At 31.2% G+C, this 19,752-nt stretch overlaps 1 protein-coding gene and 1 long non-coding RNA gene across 3 annotated transcripts in view; both read right to left on the reverse strand.

Moving 5' to 3' along the window:
• The window catches only part of LOC107994951 (furin-like protease 2), a 376,396-nt gene that overhangs the window by 311,066 nt on the left and 45,578 nt on the right, over positions 1-19,752 (reverse strand). The window lies entirely within an intron of this gene.
• LOC107994743 (uncharacterized) overlaps positions 1-19,752 on the reverse strand; it is a 47,985-nt gene that overhangs the window by 16,868 nt on the left and 11,365 nt on the right. Inside the window, exon 2 of the long non-coding RNA XR_001765375.3 lies at positions 6,204-6,243. This is a non-coding gene — a long non-coding RNA (uncharacterized LOC107994743). The remainder of the gene's footprint in view (positions 1-6,203; positions 6,244-19,752) is intronic.

Below are 19,752 nucleotides of genomic sequence, written 5' to 3' on the forward strand. Positions count from 1 at the left end.
AATTTATATTCTAATGAATTCATATTTCACTGACTTGCATATTTGTATCGATTATAAGTGTGCAAATATTTTTGAGAGTGACATATGTATATATTTAAACAATTTTCGATGTATTTATGATTAGTGATTAATGTGATTTTTCTCGTGATTTTTAAATAATTCTGTATTCGTGATGCTATCTAATTATCAATGTGATAATATTCGCATATATAATCACAAAAAAATAATTGAATAATAAGGCATAATAAAAATAAAAATAGAATGTTTGTTATAAAATAGAAATGTCAAGTTCTAAATTATAATTTACAAGATCCATCAATTTTATAATTTGAATGAGATTGCAATTTGATTGTAAAATTTATTATCAAACTTATTGTTAATAAAAATACATAAAATAAAAATTGCATTAAATCAATATTTAATATTAATCCATGAATAAAACTACATAAGAATGCTTATTAAACAAATCAAACAATTCACTTTTCTTTCTTACAATTTACACAATCTTGAATATTTAACAAGTTCAAACATTTTCAAGTTTAAGAAGATTTAAAATTTGAATTATGTGAAATCATCAATGCATACTTTGTCATCAATCATCTCTCTATTGTTTAACTCCCGCATATTACTTAGTTTAAAATACAGTGAAACGTTCATGGCTCATCTATACCCAATGTAACGAGATCGTCGATCGCTAATTCGCTGTTCCCTCAGGAAAATTGAGCGAGAACACATGCTAAAAGCATTATGCAAATTTCGCAAGAGGAGCGGCCGTTTAAAATGCAAAACTCGGAGAATCGTGTATGTTAAGTTGACCGATTACGATTGGATTAAATATATCAACAGACTTGCATGAATAATTGCGAGATATTTCATTTAATTTTTTTTTTTTTTTTTTGAAAAAGAAAACAGAGAATGTCTTGCATGCCGTGTCGTTAAAAAATATTAAAGATATATATTTTTTAAAAATTATAAAACGATTGATTTTTAATAAATGCTGTGTAATGAAGATTTATAAATAATAAATGGTAATTGGTCATGCAAATGAATCGATTTTTTTTTCAAATCTTAGAAAAAAAAGATAAATAAATGATTCAAGGAAAATTATATTCTCGTTATCATAATTCTTGTCGCAAATATAATGATGCATTTTGCAACTGCTGTTTTTTTAATAGATCTAATCCAGTTATGTAAATATAATAATTCTTTTTTTTCATTGTATCATTAAAAATTAATAGTTAATAAAATAGTAATAACTACTAAATAAAATATTTACGAATTAATAATAAATTTTAACAATCCTGAAATATAGAACAACATTTTACTTGCAACCGATAATGGACTGCTCGAGAAGCATATTTTCCGCCTTAAGATGTATACTTCTGAACGAGCTACGGTTTTAACCATTTCGCTATCCCTCTATTGTTCTCTTTCGCTTGCTGGATGGTGAACAATTCGCAAAGTGTGACCCAGTTACTCGTTGAAATATAAAACGGACAAATCTACAAACTTCGCTCAACCAAAATAGCCGTAAACCGAAAATTTGCAAACACAAGTTTCGGCAGCCTTTGCCAATTAACGTCTTTGATTCTCATCACTTTGATTACATAAAACGTTGAGATTTGAGTAGTAGTAGATTGCTAAACTTTTATGACAAATTTTTTTTTAAAAATAATTAGAATTAGAAAGTATAAAAAAATAATTACAGATTCAATCAGCTCTCTTTGTAATTCAATTACTATGATCTGAATATTGTGCACATTTATTTTTACAAAATATATTATTTTTTTTTTTATCAAAAAACTTTTACATAAAATTCAATAATGATGAAAAATTTACTATGCGACATGATAATAGATGCAAATTTATAATTCTACAAGCTTGTAAATATTAAATTTCTGATTTTAGTAATTAAAAAATAGTAATAAAAAAAGTTAAATATCTTAGATTTCTTAAAATTCTAACAAATAAATTGAGTTTATAAATTAAAATTTTCGAAATTTCCTACTTGCCATTGTTATCATAGCAAAACTGTACTCGATAATAGATACAAATACTTTAATTTATGTAAAAATGTCAAAGGTAAAACGATTTCGTATCGAATTATGTGATCGTTATGAAAAGTTTCATAGCATTTTCGAAATTAACAGAAACGACGACCGATATGTTATCGTACAGGGCACGTACCGGGTTCTGCCGTAAAACTGGCGATTGCACTTTAACCGCCAGTCATTCTCATTTACCTGGATCATTAAGGAAACCATAGCCCAAAGGCACGAAACGTCTCCACGGCTCGCCATAGAATGTATCGTAATAATAAGCACGATTGCCGCTAGATAGCGCTCTCTCCCTTTCGTTAACGAGGAACCCGCGGAATTCTAAGAGCAATAAACGAAATGGCGACTCAAGCCATAGATTCTCGCGAGTTCGAAAGCCAATGAGAACGTGCTCGATAGTTTATATAATAAGTTTGACCATTGTTAAACATTGGAAAGGAATGGTACTTACGTATTATTCTTATTTGTTCAACAGAATATATCTATTTTTACAATTCTTGAATTTGCATCTCGTGAATTTAAAAGTTTGAATATTTATATAATTTAATTGTTGCTAAACGTTGAAAGAAAATTGTGTTTTTGTGTTTTAATTGAATTAAATTGAATTCGTTGGAATTAATTTCAAAGCAAAGGTAAATATTTTAACAATTTATTTTTGAGGTTATGTTTTGCATCTCATGAATTTAATAAGAATGTGATCGATAATTATTATAAATGAAAGGAAATGATATGTGGTCAGATTTAATCGATCAGAATTAATTCGATATTGTTTAAGCTTAAATTATTTTAACAATTCATATTTGTGGCTAATAATAGTTGATATAATAATAGTTTTGCAATTGATTTCATATGTGATTTTCGAGAATAAAATTCAACGAGTGTTCGATAATTTATTGAATGTTGGAAGGAAATAATATTTATGTATTATAATTAGTTAGAATTGATATTTTATCACATAATTGTTCATTGTAACGATTAATTTTTGTAATTATTTTTTTAGATTATGTTTCAACTGTGTTACCCATATATATAAAAAAAAACATTTTTAAAATATTAATGAAATTAAAATTGAAAATTTCAAAGAGAAATATGTTACATCTAAATAAATGGAATTAATTTAATGCATTGATTAATTTCTTAAATTATTTTGTGCTTTATACAAGGATATAACTATATATATATAATAAACTACATAATAAACGCTGAATTATCGAAAGATCCGTTAGATCAACACAACACTTGCAGAGTTGTAAATAGTTTCTTTACAATTCTATCTTATTTTTCGCGAGAACTTTGTTGTTTATTGTGCAAAACAGCATAGGATGAACATACTTTTTTGCATTGAGGAAAGTTTCATCGCTTCGGTTATGCGAAACAGGCGAACAACTGTATCGTAAAGCTAGGCTGTATCGTTCGTTACGAGACCATAAAGAATAGTCTGAAAAAAATGATTCCGCTTAATGGAGCAACGCCGCGATTCCAGTGAACACACTTATTTCGATGAACCGCCATTGTCGCGAATACCTCTCAATGATCGAAGTAAAATGCATTCTTATGAACGTAATTGGATTACGCCCCTATTGTTTGCCTCGTTTCCCGTGTCGTCTTATTATTCTTGTTACACATGCGACGCCAATTAAATGAAATAATATGTCGGCTCGAAATCTGAAGCTTAATCTTTTTATTCGTTCATTCTTCATTGGCGCGAGGTATATAAAAGTGAAAATATTTAATAATATCAAAATTCTTAAATAAATTCTCTCTTTTTTTTTTCAAATGGATACCATTGACAGTGAAAATTACCAATTTTTATCGTAATTTCGAGAATTTTATTCTTAGCGATATTTAATGTCACACTAAACGCATAGTGTTAAAACAATACAATTCCATGGAAAATGAATATCATATCGATCGATATTTATTTTCAATCGATTAATATTCATTTTTCGTTCAATTGATAACTTTTTAAACTTGATAAATTTTGAAAAAATATTTAACTTTATACCTTGACAATTCATTTTCAATCGAACGATCAGAACTGGACAACGCGAGAAAGGCTCTAAATGCAAATTGATCACTTCTTTTTTCTTTCTTATCGCTAACGGCTAGCCTTAAGGTAACGCTTGATTACGATGAGAAGTTAATAAAGTGCAGGGGCGTAGGCGGCGTTACGGATACCCGGATGCACTTTCTACGGAGGGAGGGCATTAACGAGGGGATGTAATGGAAGCAGCCACGTCTCAGAAAAATATGGTCGTTCGTTTATCGTGATAACGCCGCCCCCTCGCCATACCTTTTCTCATCCTATTTTCCACGGCGAGGCGTTTAAAAACATTGCCGGCCAGCAACAACCCGGAAATGCAATTTTGAAAATGTGATACACCGCCACCCATCATATTTCGTTTATCATTCGTCACGCTCATAAATGTCTTAAATGCTTAAATAAAGCGTAACAAATTTGTGAACAAAGTAAATTGGCGAAATAAGATATTGATAGAATATTCAATACATATATATATATATATATATAGAATATGTACACTTAATGAAGAATGGAAATGTTTATGCAGGTAATATGTAATGGAATTGTTTTTAATAGAAATATATTATTATTAATTTTGTTTTTTTTTTTTTAGATATTGAAAGTTGGAAAGAGGAAGAATTTTACATGAGGCATTAATGTAATGGATATATAAAGAATTATGTTCAATGGAAATGTATTATTATTAATTTTGATTTTGAGATATTGAAAGGAAAGGCTATAAATATTGTGCATCTAATGAGGAATGAAGATATTTATGTAAGAAGCATTAATGTAATATGAAATTTATGTACTAAGAAATTATTTTCAATGAATATATATTAGTCTTAATTTTGAGATGTTGAAAGAAATGCTATGATTAGAATAATGAAATTCTTCTAATGTACCTTGACCTAAAATGTACCTAATGAGGAATGAGAGTGTTTATGCAGAAGGTAATTAATTTAACATGTAATAGATGTATAAAGGAATGATTTTCAATAGAAATGTAAGAATTGTTAATTTTAGAGATATCAAAAATTGGAAAGAATACTACAAATATGATTATATAATATGACAAAACTCTTGTATATATGAAAGAACAATAGGAGAATATTTGTGCATGAACCATTAATGGATGTGTAAGAAAATTGTTTGAAACATTATAATGTATCACAAATATTATTTTCAAAACATTGGAAATTGGAAGGAAAAAAAGTGCTACAAATTATATACAAATAACATAATGAAACTTCTGAAGGTATGTTTATGTGGAAAACTTTAATGTAACATTGGATATAAGAAAATTATTTGATTCTCCTCTGTATGAAAAATTAGAAAGAAGAGAGAAATATTGGAAATACGAGAAGATATTATTCAAAAGACATTAATGTAATGTCAGATAAGAGAATTGTTGGATTGGAAGTGCAATTCCTCGTTAATATTATTTTCGAGATGTTAAAAATTGAAAAAGAAGAAAAAATTACAAATGTATTGCAAGAATAGATTCCAAGGTTTCTCGTGAATAATAATGAATGCTATAATAGGAACTTGACTTTCACCTTCTCTAACAAGTATTCGGTTGGTAACATTATTATTCAAACATCTGTTACTCGTTTTAACGAAAAAAAAAACTCTCTTGTCATATATATGACATAATAACGACGCACAATACAAAAGAGAGAATCCAATTTCTTCATCAAAATCTTGTAAAAGAGAATTATATTATATTTTCTTTGACTGAACTGAACAAAGATGCACTTGAGGATCTTAAATGGAAGCATTCAACGATTTTAAATTTCTTATTAATCTGTTAATAATATAAATAAAAGAAATTGAGGAAAAATATAAAAGATAAAAGAATATTCTATAATGAATATTCAATATATGATACATACACAATATATGCATATATATATATATATACTCTTTCCATTATTTTCATTATCTTTGCAAATTAAATGTAACAATGGAAATGTATTATTATTAATTTTGATTTTGAGACATTGAAAGGAAAGGCTATAAATATTGTGCATCTAATGAGGAATGAAGATATGTAAGAAAAATTTACTTTTGGATAGGTTGATTTTTGAAACAAAAGGTATGTATAATGTATATTTACTTACGTATCTATCTCCACGACAAATAAGATATTCCATCGCATACCTGAAACGAGAAACGAAGGTATCAAGCATCTCGCGTGTAATTCTAATATAAATCATTATATTAATTATTAACAGGTGATAAGAAGAAAGTTTATAACTGGAAGAGAAAAAGTGTTGCAACGTTGCTAAAACTTGTATTGTTTTGCTTCTTATCTTTCCAATCGTCGTCAACTCCATCTTATCGCTTTAATAAATCCTCGTGGTGACAATTTATTATATCGTAACGCTTATCACGATGGGACGAAATACGAAATATAAAAGCGACAGAGACCATATTTTATGCATCATGGATCTCCCTCACGTGTTCACATTTTCAAAATTATCAACCTCGTGAAATTATCCAACTTTCCTTCGACAAACTCGTTTTTCATCATCTCGAAAATCCAATTAAATCATATATGAAAAATAATCGCAAATGGACAGTTTACGTAACAACGTGAAGCAATGTTAAAACGATGTATGTAATTGTATTCGAGTTTCGTTACACGAAACTGAATTGAAGAGATTATACGGGATATCTGTGAAATTATAGCAAGTCGAGCGATGATTCTACGTAAAAATAAATCGAAAAAAAGAGGGAAAAAGCTTGAAACTTCGTTTTCAAGTAAATCGAATCTGAAAATATTTCAAATGTGAATGAAATTGGCTGATTTCCGATTGGATACAAGGATAGACTATACGTGGGAACTGTCAAAAAATGGTAAAATAAAATTTTACCTTCCGATGGTAAAAAAAAATCGAGATTGAACATTTGCAATCAACGAATCGAGTAGTCGTAATTAAAATATCAAATTCAATTCTTTAAAATTAATTTCTTCTTTATTCTTATGGATTATTCTTCTATGATCGATGATCCACTCTGATTAAAAATTTGTCGAAATTATTCGAAAAAAAGTTATTCCTTTTTTCGACGTGATTTAACTAAAAATAATTCCAAGGATAATTTCAAGCAATCTTTTTCCTTGCAAAAATTTTCGTTAACGAGTTATCGACGAAAATATTTTGTTGGCCAATCGCGAGTAGCGTCGGCTACGTGCCGTGCTCGAACACGAACAAATCCATAAAATTTCATCGAGCATGCTGAACGAGTTTGTTGAATATTTAAGATCAGTCGTATCTTACAAATTAATAAAAAGCACCCAATTCGTAATTTCGAAGACACCCTGTATACACACGCAATTCAAGTTTCCCATTTTACAAGCACTTTCAACATGCGTTTGACATTTAATTAAACCCGGTGCAATCATTGGAAATTTTTCTCGAGGCTGTTGTGTAAAAACATTCACCTTCGATTTTGAAAGAAATGACACCCGACCGGGAAGATAATGCAATATCTACCTGAAAGTTTTCTGCTCGTTTCATGAGGAAGCTCGATGCAACACTTCCCTTGATAAAGACGTCCAAGAGCAAACAACGTTTAAATGTATATAATAATATAGGAACATTTTGTCGCGCGACTTTTATCCGATTGTTTGACGAAGTTAGGTTAGGTTTAACGACGAACTGTCAGATAGGATAAATTTGGAAAATCTGATAGAGTTACATTCACTTTTTTTTTTTTTTATTGATGAAAACTTAAAATATAGAATTTTTGTCGAAATATATATTTTTAGAGTGATTGAAAAAAATGTTGTTAATAAAAATATAAAATTGAACATCGCATGTACGTGTGAAATATTGCGAAAAAAAATTTTTTTAAATTTTAGCAGCGTAAAGAGACACGTTATGCGATATTAATATCAATTTTTGCTTTTCAAATGCAACAATATATTTCAAAAATATTAAGCTTCAAAAAGTCATCACCTCGAGGGATTATTACAAAGAAAGCACGAGCAATAAAATATCTCACTCTAAAATTCCATTTCCGAAGAATAAGGTTAATAATAAAAAAGTTAAAAATCTTGTTCTGCCAAAAAATTAAAGATCTGCGAAGAAACGTCACTCGGCGCAGTAGCAAAAAAAAGGGGTTCGTGTCTCGTGAAAAACGGTTGGGAAACGTCACTCCAGGGAGTGGAACTAAGAGGCGTAGCTTTTCCTTTTTAAGTCTCTTCTAAATCCTTCGCCCGCCGAAAAACGATTCCAACGATCGAAACCGAACGAGTTTTCTCGATACGTTTACGTTTACGGCAGCGTCTCGACATCGCTAACCGGTCGATAATTCACCGAGCCGATCGGTTTCTGGTTCAACAGGCCAGATTGCGGATTTTCAAAGCGCTCCAAACGATATAGGTGCACACTTTGATGAGCAAATGATTAGCCTTAATTAATAAACAAACGGATGAACGCCTCGTGAACGAGGGGGGAGAGGGGAAAGGAGGGGAAATTGAGTTGGGGAATGAAAAAAATGGAAGGAGGGGGAGGAGATTCGTGAAAGAGATATTTTTTTTAAAAATATCAATTAACAGTGATTGACTAATTGGATCAGTAATTAATAGATTGATAATTGACTGAACAATGAATGACTAATTATTGGTCATTAACTAATCAGTGATTAGTTACTAGTCATTGATTGATTGATTACTGAGTAAGTAGTAGTTATTAGTGATTGATTGATTAATTAACCGATCAATGATTGACCAGTGAATCGTTAGTGATTTGTCATTGGCTAATCAGTGACTGACTGATTATTGATCAGTGACTAGCCATTGATTCATGATTGGTTAATCACTGACTGGTAATTGATCACTGGTTGATCGACTAATTGACCGACCAATAATTGATCAGTGAACGGTTAGTGGTTTATCATTAACTAATCAGTGACTGATTAATGATCGAGTGGAAATTGGCTAATGATCGATTAGTGATTAGCCGTTGATCGATCTCTGAGTGAACAGTGATTGACGAATGGCTAGTAATGGACAATTGGCCATTACTCGATCAATGATTATCCAACTATCCATCGACCGATTCAAATTTTGCCTCGATCGCAAAATTCATTATTCTTTCTCTTTCGATAAATTTAGAATCGCTAAATTCATAGCCAGATATTTAATGATAATGTAAATGTCTCTTGGACTAGAAGGGAAAAAAAAAATTTATAAAATACGATATAAGGGGATGTAAGGAATAAAATAACGTTTGACGTTTTGTTCATCAACGAAAATCGAAGGTGCGCATTACTCTTGTTGATGAATACATACGCGAGAGAACGCGGTGGAAAAATGTTTATGTAGCGCGTTATAAACGCTTTTCTTCTTATTTATGACTCGCCCGCCCTACGGGGTATGAATAAAAAAAATAACCGAGACTGGACGGGCAACATTTCATAGTTTATCGTTATCATATAACTGAAACACAGAGTTTGGTCTTCCTGCGGGGCTCGTACATTTTCGAGAATCGTGGATCCTAAGTGATGTAAGGCGTATTTAACGCTTCGTATTATCGACTTTCATCGCGTGTTCCAATTCAAAACCGTAAAAATTGTCGTTTGAAATTGAAATATTTGCAAAAAATATGGTTGGAAGGATTTTAAGTTAAAATTGTAAACGATTAATTATAAAATATTTCAATCGAATCGAATTTAGAAAACGTCGAGAAAATGTAAATTAAACGTTTTCCATTTCGTACAAATTCGTATAATACGTTCTTAATATCGATGAGAATATTTATATCTTGGAGTAATAATTATTTGATTCGATATGAAATAATTAGTTAAAATTGTCGAAGTGAAATTTATAACTCGTAATTGTAAATATTATATGATAGTTGGTAAATTTATTATTTAAAGGAGTTCAGTTAATAACTTCTTCGATGTCATGGATCAATAACGGCGTTTTAACACGAGACCAGGGATGATGTAATACTTACGAACAGAAGCGTATACTTTAATAAATAACTTCTTCCATTACAATTTTCTTGCAGTTATTAACACTTTGACGCAGTTTCATAACTTGTCTCTCACAAAACTTGACACTGTCCTATATTATTGCCTGAATTTCTGCTCGTTCGATGTAGAAAAAATGTAAAAATTCGCTTTTAATTTTTTAAACACATTGGCAGCCAACAACGTTATTTTATCGTTGAAATGTTGTCACTGACATATTTCCTCGATTTTGAAAAACGATGTATTTTTACATCGACAAGATTTTATTAGAAATCTTAATTCAATTTCGTTGTTCTACTTTTATAAATTTTCGATTTTTTCATTTTTTAATTTTAAATCTGTAATTACAACACTTCTTTATTTTTATAACCAGTTAAGAGACATTACTCTCACGTTATGACCATTAACTGTTAACATAATTAAAGAAAGAAAAAAAATAATTCTATTTTTGAAGAATTTCAAAAAATTTCGAATTCAAAAATCTAAAAATTATTTTTCGATTCCATTGTCCTAATTTTCTCCTTCATTATAAAATAAAATCTTGAAAAAAAGTTTAAATACAAAAACATCGTAAAAATTGACAATTGACGAAATTACTCTTTCAAAAATCTACTCAACTAAAACTGTAAAAATCTAACAAAACAAATTTCACAAACCGAAAATCAATTGCGAAAATTCTCGAAATAGGATGGTACGCGAATTGCAACTAGGCCAATCCGCTATTTTCAATCCCCTCTCTCACGAATAATACATTTTACCTCAAGATCTCGTTGTTCCATAAACGGATAAATGGTTACAGAATCAACCGGTAATCTCGTGGATGTGCAATTATTCCAATCTTCTAACAGGCTAAGAGCCTTGGTACATCGGCCTAAATATGTCGCACGGAATGATATTTTCCTGAAAAGAACCAGTTAGATCGATAAAGTAGAGGATGACATTCTCGACTAAGGATGCGAATGAGAATCGTAATTAACGAGACTGGAAACGTTCGTTAGACGGAACGTCTCGTCGAAGGAAAAAGCGTTTGTGCGCTCACTACTGTGAAATGGGTCGCTCTTTGTGCGCAATTTTGGTAATTGGATATTATAGATTTTTTTTATTTTTTTTTTTATAATATCTCTAGAGATAGGATGGAAAAACAGGGAGGAAAAATAGAAATCGATTTGTTGAGAACGATAGCGATGGGATCGAATGTATCGCGAATATTTAAACATCTACATTCTATGTTGATGTTAAATAGCGAATATTAATTTTCTGAAACGATATCAAGGAAACTAATCTTAGAAGTATTAGTAAATCTATCTTTTTTTATTTTATTTAGTGGAAAATTCTTCTAAGGAAAAGTAGAAATTAGAAAATAAATAGTATTATAATTTATAACGTCAGTGTTGTGATATGGGCTTTGTTGAGATAATTTTAAAATTACTCATACTTGATACATTCAACGAAAATATTGGCAATATAAAAAAATCAACAATAATTAAAAAACGGAGAAGAAGAATAATTTTCGTTCAAGATAATTCATATAAAGGGAGACTGAGGAAAACAATCTTATAATTAGAAAATTATAGGCGTACAAATCCAAAGAAATCTTAACATTGGAGACGAGGCTAGCGACAAAATCGGAAGAAAGTTTCTAAATACTCACAGACAAATAGTCATCAATCCGAGTACTCGCCGTTTCTCAATCTTAACTCGAGCGAAATTCCAGAAACTCGTTCACATTGCGGAACCACTTGGAAACGTGCAATCCAAACACGAAAACAGATCCGCCTAGATCGACACACTTTCTCATCTCTCTAAATCGCATCCTGACAAATTACGTTCCCTTAGAGTCTGCCGAATTTGAGAAAAGTATCATTCGTTCCATTATAAGACAATCTTTTAATAAATTCCACGATAGATATCGTAAATCAAACGTTTCCTTGATTTTTGAGCTTTCGATCTTCGTGTTTTTTAACAATTGCTAGTGATGGGATCGAGTTCGTCGCGTATTTATAAATTTAAATCAAACGCAAAAGATTCACTTTGCTTTGTTTCGAATTAGTATTCATGAGAATGTGAAAGTGAATTTGAGAGTGAAATCCGATTTTTGAACTTTCGATCTTCGTGTTTTTTAATAATTGCTAGTGATGGATCGAGTTCGTCGCATACTTGTAAATTTAAATGAAACGCGAAAAATTCACTTTTCTTTGTTTCGAATTAGTATTCATGAGAATATGAAAATGAATTTAAAATTCACAAGATTCATTTTTTTAATTTTAAATATCCATCTGGAATCCAAAAGTCCAAATATCCAATATATTTCGAAAATAATTCTCAAATTCATATTCATTCTCTAATGTACAAAAAATTTGTAACTAAATTTTTTAAATAAATTTAAAATCCGATACTCTGATACTTTTTTCATTTTCCAAATTTGTGATTTCACACAATGTGATCAGTCGACTATAAATTTACATTCTCTGCATTTTATTCTAGGAACGAAGTTCTAAATAAAAGAACAGCGAAGATAGAACGATTCTTCTGATCAAAAAAAATTCTTACTCATCATGCCATATGGTTACATATGGAAGGAAACCTTAAACAAAACATAAACCTTTCCACATCTTCAAGAAAGGATTCAAATGTACAGTCGTCTCGGGAAATAAGTTCTTCCGTCAAGTTATCCATACTTCATTTGTAAGCAGAGCTGGAAAATTAAACTAGCCTTCTCTACTTGATCCACAACATATATAGTGTACACGGCTAGAAAAATATCTCGCGGGACGGCACAGGAGCAAGAGGGGTTGTCCTTGGCTAGGACCATTTATCCCCACTTCAGACACTTTGTTGACAAACTTTGACCACATGCTACATAATAGAAAAGCTACAATTCGAACATTCAGAAACGTAAAAATTATTTTCATTTGTGAAGTTATAGGATAACCATCCAAGACTGAAATATTTCAGTATCGTAATTAGCCTTATTAACGCATATTATGAGAAATAAAAAAATTTGTATATCGTACGTCAGAATTTTCTCGATTCTATGCGTATATTAATACATCGACATTTAGATACAGATCGTCGTTTTGGATTAATATATATAAAATCCGCATTCCTTCGAGATTTTTCTCTACCAGTGAACAGTATGTTCCAATTAGATTTAAAATAAGACAGTATCTCCTAAAAGATTAATGGCAAGAATTTAAGAATCTTCGTGAATTTTAACAAAACAATTAACATTAAATTAAATATTCGAAAATTCCAATCGAATTATCCAAGACTAAAATTTCAAAGCAATACTACACTCGAACAGTTCAATCTGACGCAACCCAAAAATTGAGCAAAGTAAAAAATTCGTAAAAATTCACGACAACAAAGTAACCATCGCTTGGAGAGAGAGAGAAAGGGAGACTTCCGTTTCCGCCACCACCTTCTGAAAAGCATCGAGAAAGCTAGAGAATAATCTTAACCGCCACCCCTCTTTAACTTCCCCTCCCGTGGCACGAAACTCGGAATCAAAGCTGGAACCTATAAAACGGTGGATGCGGCGGAATTGCCTCGAGAAGCGGCCTACTTCCGGTGGCGAACGGAAGGAAAAGTTGGGCCGGGCGAACGTAACGGGCTCCTTGAACGAAATGGTTTTTCAGAAAACGCAGCGGACCGAATCGCGAGTACAGGATCGTCCAAAACGAGAGCCACGTTTTTTTTTTTTTTTTTGAAACGAAATGTAAACCGTTCGAAGTATCTTTTTCTTCTTTGTTTTTAATAATAAAAAGTTGTAATTAGCTTGAACGAAGGGATCGTACAAATTGATTACTATATATATAAAATTAAGTGAATTAAATACTTTGGGATTTTTCTTTTAGTTTTAATCTTATTAATCGAACGAAACGCAGAGGGATCGTTCAAAGTGGCACGTTTTTATAAATAAAATTGTTTGAGATATTTCCTCAGATTTCTTTTTAATAAAAAGTTTCGTTATCTTGAACAAATAATAAATATATGGGATTATACAAATTGATTTTCTCATTTTTAAACCTAAAGTATAAATCGAGGATCGAGCAAGAAAGAGCTCCATTTTTGATAGCTTTATTTTTGATAAGATTTTTACAAGATGCGTGATGTAATAAATAAATAAAAATTATACATTACTTGATGCAAAATGAATGAATTAATGGCATAATACGAAACTGAATATTTAATCAATAATAATGTTCTTCATATTCTGCAAATGGAGAGATTTCAAAAATTTACCGACTTAATAATTATTAAAAAAATATATTTTTTAATCTCCTTATAAAAGCCACAAATTTATAATAATTCGATCAAAAGAGAAGCTACATCCCTTTCCCTCAAAACATCCTCGATTATTCCCCCCATTTTAATACAAATATCCAATCCATCCAAAAAGATTTTCCAGAAAACTCGCAACTCGTTCGAAATATTAAGAGAGACGCGGGTTTTCCTTGACCCAGCGCGCAAACACCATTCACTGAGAGCGCGCAATCCATACACACACACACACAAGAATCGGGGAACCGTGAAATTTCGCCCTTTCCCTTCGATCCGCGCACGTGAGCGGGATAGCTTCCGGTTTTCGTAACCTACCGCAAAAACCTTTGTGCGTCTATGCTTTCTATCTGACGAAGGATCTCCGCTCCGCCAATTGAAAAAGGTGGGGGAACCTCGATAAAATCTCGCCTTCGCGGCCATATTTATGAATCGGTGAACGGGAACGAGAATTACGCACTGCGACGCTGTGATAGAAATTCCGCGCGAGATTAATCGAGTAATTTTTAGCAGTGGCGAAGTGGCAAAGGAGAGGGGATTTTGCCCGATGATTGATTGGAATCGAGGATCTTGCGGCAACAGGGGATAAAAATCCATTTTGAGTCATATAAAGAGTATATTTCACCTGATAGAGATCTGATAAAAAATTTGATAAAACGATTCATTGTTATGTAATATACATTGCAGATGCAAAATTGTACAGGGGATTTAGTTCCTTCAGAAGCTGAAGCAATAGTCTGTAAATTTGTCGAGATATTCTTCGAATATTTTTTTTATAAATTCTGTATCTTTGGAAAAAATTATTTGTCTAGCTGATTAATTTAATTTAATAATGCGTAAAGAGTGTAATGTGTAAATGTACGATTGAGTAAATTTTGAGAAAATAGTAATTTTGATTTTTTAAAAACAGAAAGAGAAGATTGCAGTAAAATTTAATTACTTGTATTTAAATTAAATATCGTTTTTTTGTCAAATATTCCGGTTTCTCTGTTGTATTTGGATATCGTAATAATTTCAGCGATAAATTTATGTGATGTTGGAGATTATTATATACATGTCAGATAATTACAAAGTATTAAATTGAATAAATATCGTATAGAACGATATTAATGATAATTACGTGAAAATTATTAAATACGCACGAAAATATTGTAATTAATTAATAAACAAAAAAAATTCTTTCAAAATAATATTAATAGCTTTATAATATTGAAGATAAAATATCACCGACTTATTTAAATTTGTAATATTTATGAACCGATTACGAATATTCCAATTTGTTCCAATTGAACATACCAATATATGTATATCCATATGTATATCCATAGCATATGTTTGACAGTTCAGAATAACATTCGTTCGTTCCATTTATTTATTTTTTTTTCCATTTGTACGTTAAAAATATATACATGAAAAAGTAATACTTTAATGCTTCAATATTTTCTAAAAACAGATCGGATCAAATCGGTGATTTCCGAATCTGATCGACTATCTTCGAATCCGATTGGAGATTTTTGGATCGTGATTTCGCTCCTGCTTCAGAAAAAAATATGAATTGGATGAAAAAGAATAAAAAAATAAAGAAAAAAAGATAATAAATCAAAGAACACGATCGATGAAAGAAATCTCACGATTCGAAAGAAAAATTTGACGTGGAGTTTATGTTCCATCTGTGATTTTTATCGATGTAATCGAACGTTAAACTTTGATGATTTATCGTGGCGCGAAAGATTAATTTTTTTTTTCTCTCGATTTTAAAGGAGTGACACAAATTCCGATTTCGATAAATTTTTACGGTGATTTTATTGCACGTTGTAAACGTTACACATCAAAATGTCTTTCGAAACAAAAAGGTTAAATAATAAAATTTAAGATTTATTTTTCAATCGCTGCACAATGCGAGGCAAAAAAAAAAAAAAGAAAAAATATATATATATAAATCTTGAAAAGTAAGTACGCACACATATATCACAATCTTTGAAAGATTTCAAACATGGAAATATTAATCTAAGAACGATAAGCCGTCCTTCCATTACCATTTCTACCAAAATTGAACAAGAAGCGCAAGACTCGACCAAGACATTCCATTCCATCAAATCAAAGGTGCAAGAAGGGGAAAAGGTACTCGGCAAAATAATGAAGTGTTTGCACACGCGTATGCCAGGTAAAGCGCACAAAGTAACTCCTTTATCACGGGGCTAACGTGGTAAATGAATAAAACTGTAATCTTCAGTTCCCGCTCGGTAAGGTAGAGTAGACGCGCGAGGAAAAGGATCCGAAACCAGAGATGGATGTGTGCAAAGAACTGCGAGCCAAGAAAGTCCCGAGTATATCTTGAGAAGGAAGAACTGATCAAGGAAAAGTAAAAAAAAAACAGAAAGGAGAGAGAAGAGTAAGGAAGCGGAGAATGGAATCAGAGAAACAAAGGTAAAGGAAGAATGAAAGCGGAAAATAAAAGAAAGAAAAGAAAGTCCCGGCAAGTTCAGATCGATACATCTGCCTTTATCGTGCGCCTGCTCTTCGACTCGATGTGCACACTACGGGCAAGTAACACGGACAAAGTGCAAGCTGCGCTTCCACGAGTCGATCCCACGACCCTCGATTCTAATCTCGGACGACATTCACCCCTTCCTTCTCTGCTACTTCCCTTATAACGTCTTCTTTGCACGATCGCGCTTACGAGAAACGTTATTCGATTGATGAGAAAATCGCACGGATTTTTTAGTATCGGTTATCCGTGTCTCTTTTATGATGATTGTTGAAATAAATGTTTTTGTATATAGTAATGCGTTTAAAATATAAGTTTTTTATGATAAAAATAATAAAAAAATTATTAACTGCTCTCTTATCTAACAATAATGCTAAATAGCATACTGTTTACTAAAAAGTAAGGTTATGTTTCACGAAACGTTTTTCAAAATACAATTGCAATATTTTAACGATCAAAAACTTACAAACCTCCATAAATTATGAAAATTAAAAATTCTTCGCGAGAGATTAATTATTAATTGGGAAATAAATTATCGAATTAATTATGGAATTAAGTGGAAATATTAATTTGTCAAATTTTTTTTTCAGCAAAAGCGTAACGATTTCGTTTATGGTTTAAGGAATCGGCGAAACTAAACACGTGCTCGTCTCCTTGAAAACTCGTGTCTAGTGAAATTTTCATTACTAAAAAAGATAGTCGAGCATTCGTAAGCTCCCACGTATGTTCTAATCCTATGATCCCCCCTGGTCAATTTCCTGACAACGGTGTACCATCTTCGTTGTCCTAGATTTACGGCACACGATGAAATGCTAAATAAAAAGTTTTTCTGTGTTCTTTTTCCGTCATGTATCCTACATCAATTCGATTGCTTCGAGCTTTTAGCAAATACGTACGGTTTAATCTATTTTTTTTTCTTCTTTTTTTTTTTTTTAACGGAGAAATAGATGTATCCGCATAAATGACAATAGAATGTTGATTTCTAGATTTTAAATGTATTTTGAATGTGTGCACGTCTATGCGCGATGCGTAAATGTAAAATGTAATTTTAGCAATATTCGTGGCTACATTTTAAATTTTCCACCATAAATTGTATGCTCGAATGCAAATTTAGATTTGAACTCGTTATATTTTCTCATTTAACTTGGATTAAAGTTGTTTCAACTTGGCGAAATGAAATATTATTAAGGATTAAATTGAGATTAAGAATTAAACCTTTTACGACACATCGTTCCCGACGATTTTGAAAATTGAAAAATAAAAAATATCTGTTTAAATAAATAATTAAATTCGAAGGAAACATTTGGAAATTTATATTTATCTCGAAGGAATAAAAAAAAAGTTAGAATTATTTTTCAAACGAAAATAAAAAATAAGAAAATTCTGACAGAGTATATAATTTAGCAATCGTAAAAACGTTTAACAGTTTCAAGAACGAATTAATTTTTTATTTAAATTTTAAAAAAATTTCCCTTTCAAATACAGGAAACTCCATTGCACCAATGGACCGCAACAAATTCTTAAATTCGCATAAAAAAAACCGCAATGCTCTCGCGGAAATAGCAAGGATACATTTGGCAAAACTGTATCGATGGAATAACATCGATGCACGGAAATGAATTTTTGCTTAGATCGCGCTGAAGATACGCGGGCCGGAAAATTCGAAGATGACTACATCCGCGCCACTTCCGGCTTAACTTTCCGACCTCGTGCTTAAAACCGCGTCTGTGATCCCCTCTCGGCCGCAAAACTCGATTGCAACTCGAAAACTTCGGCCGAGAGACCGTGATACTATAAAATGCGGTAAAAGGGGGAGAAGAGTGGTATACTCTTGGAACGTATATACGATGTGCAAATGTCATAACTTGTTGCGTAATATTGGAAATTCTTTGGATAATATTTTGCGGATGAGAAGATAGGAAGAATGTTTAACGAAAAGCGAGAATTGATTGGGAAAGAAGGTGGAAATATTGGGGAAATTTTTTTTAAGATGTATCTTTTTTAAAAATATTTCAATTGACTAAATAAATCATAGAAATCATATATATGAGAATCGAGTCGTCTTTGGTTAGAAATCGATCCGAAACGAGGGATTCACTTTTATAGATGTCAAAGATCGGACAAGGTATGAAAAAGTAAAAAGTCATATGGCCTAGTTAGGGCTCAAATTCCTGTCGAGTCAAATAAGAAGATCGGATATAGCCAACGAAACTTTCAAACTGTCCAATCGATTTATGGGATTCCGATATTATGAGAGAGCGTGGTCCTTGACGAGGACAAGAAGTAAAGGAGTGAATAAAAAAACAAGAGAGAAAAGGACGTTGGATATCTGTAACTTCAAATCGATAAATTTAAATCGAATATTATTGGTTGTCGGTAAAAAAAAAGTTGAAAAATATTAATAAAAATATTAATATTGATATAACACAAAAGTTAAATACGCTTGAATATACAAAAATTTGTTGTCCGATAAAACCTGATAGATATCTAAACATATAAATTTTTTGAATTTCATTAAGCCATCTCTTGATCGCGTAAAAATCGAAAGGGAGATCGATTACACGCGACACTGGTCGTTAATAAACGACTTTATGAAACGTCGCAGAAGTATGAAATATTTCGTTCGAAATAATTCGAGTAACGTTTATATCGAAAACTTTGGTGAAAAATTCTCGTTAAGCCAAATAATGTGCAAAATCCAGATATATGACATAGGACATAAAACTTAATTTATTGAATTTAAGAACTTGTAAATCAAGGTTTTCAATATATTTATTTTATTTTTTTCAAATTTTTAACGATTCCGTGTGATCTCTCTGTAAAGTATTCCTATTAATACTATGATGAAGCAATAATAATGTCACATGACTATTAACTACTATACTTTCAATACTTAATACATTTAATCATTCATTTAT

This window comes from Apis cerana, linkage group LG1 (genome assembly GCF_029169275.1).
Source record: "Apis cerana isolate GH-2021 linkage group LG1, AcerK_1.0, whole genome shotgun sequence".
Lineage (NCBI taxonomy): Eukaryota > Metazoa > Arthropoda > Insecta > Hymenoptera > Apidae > Apis > Apis cerana.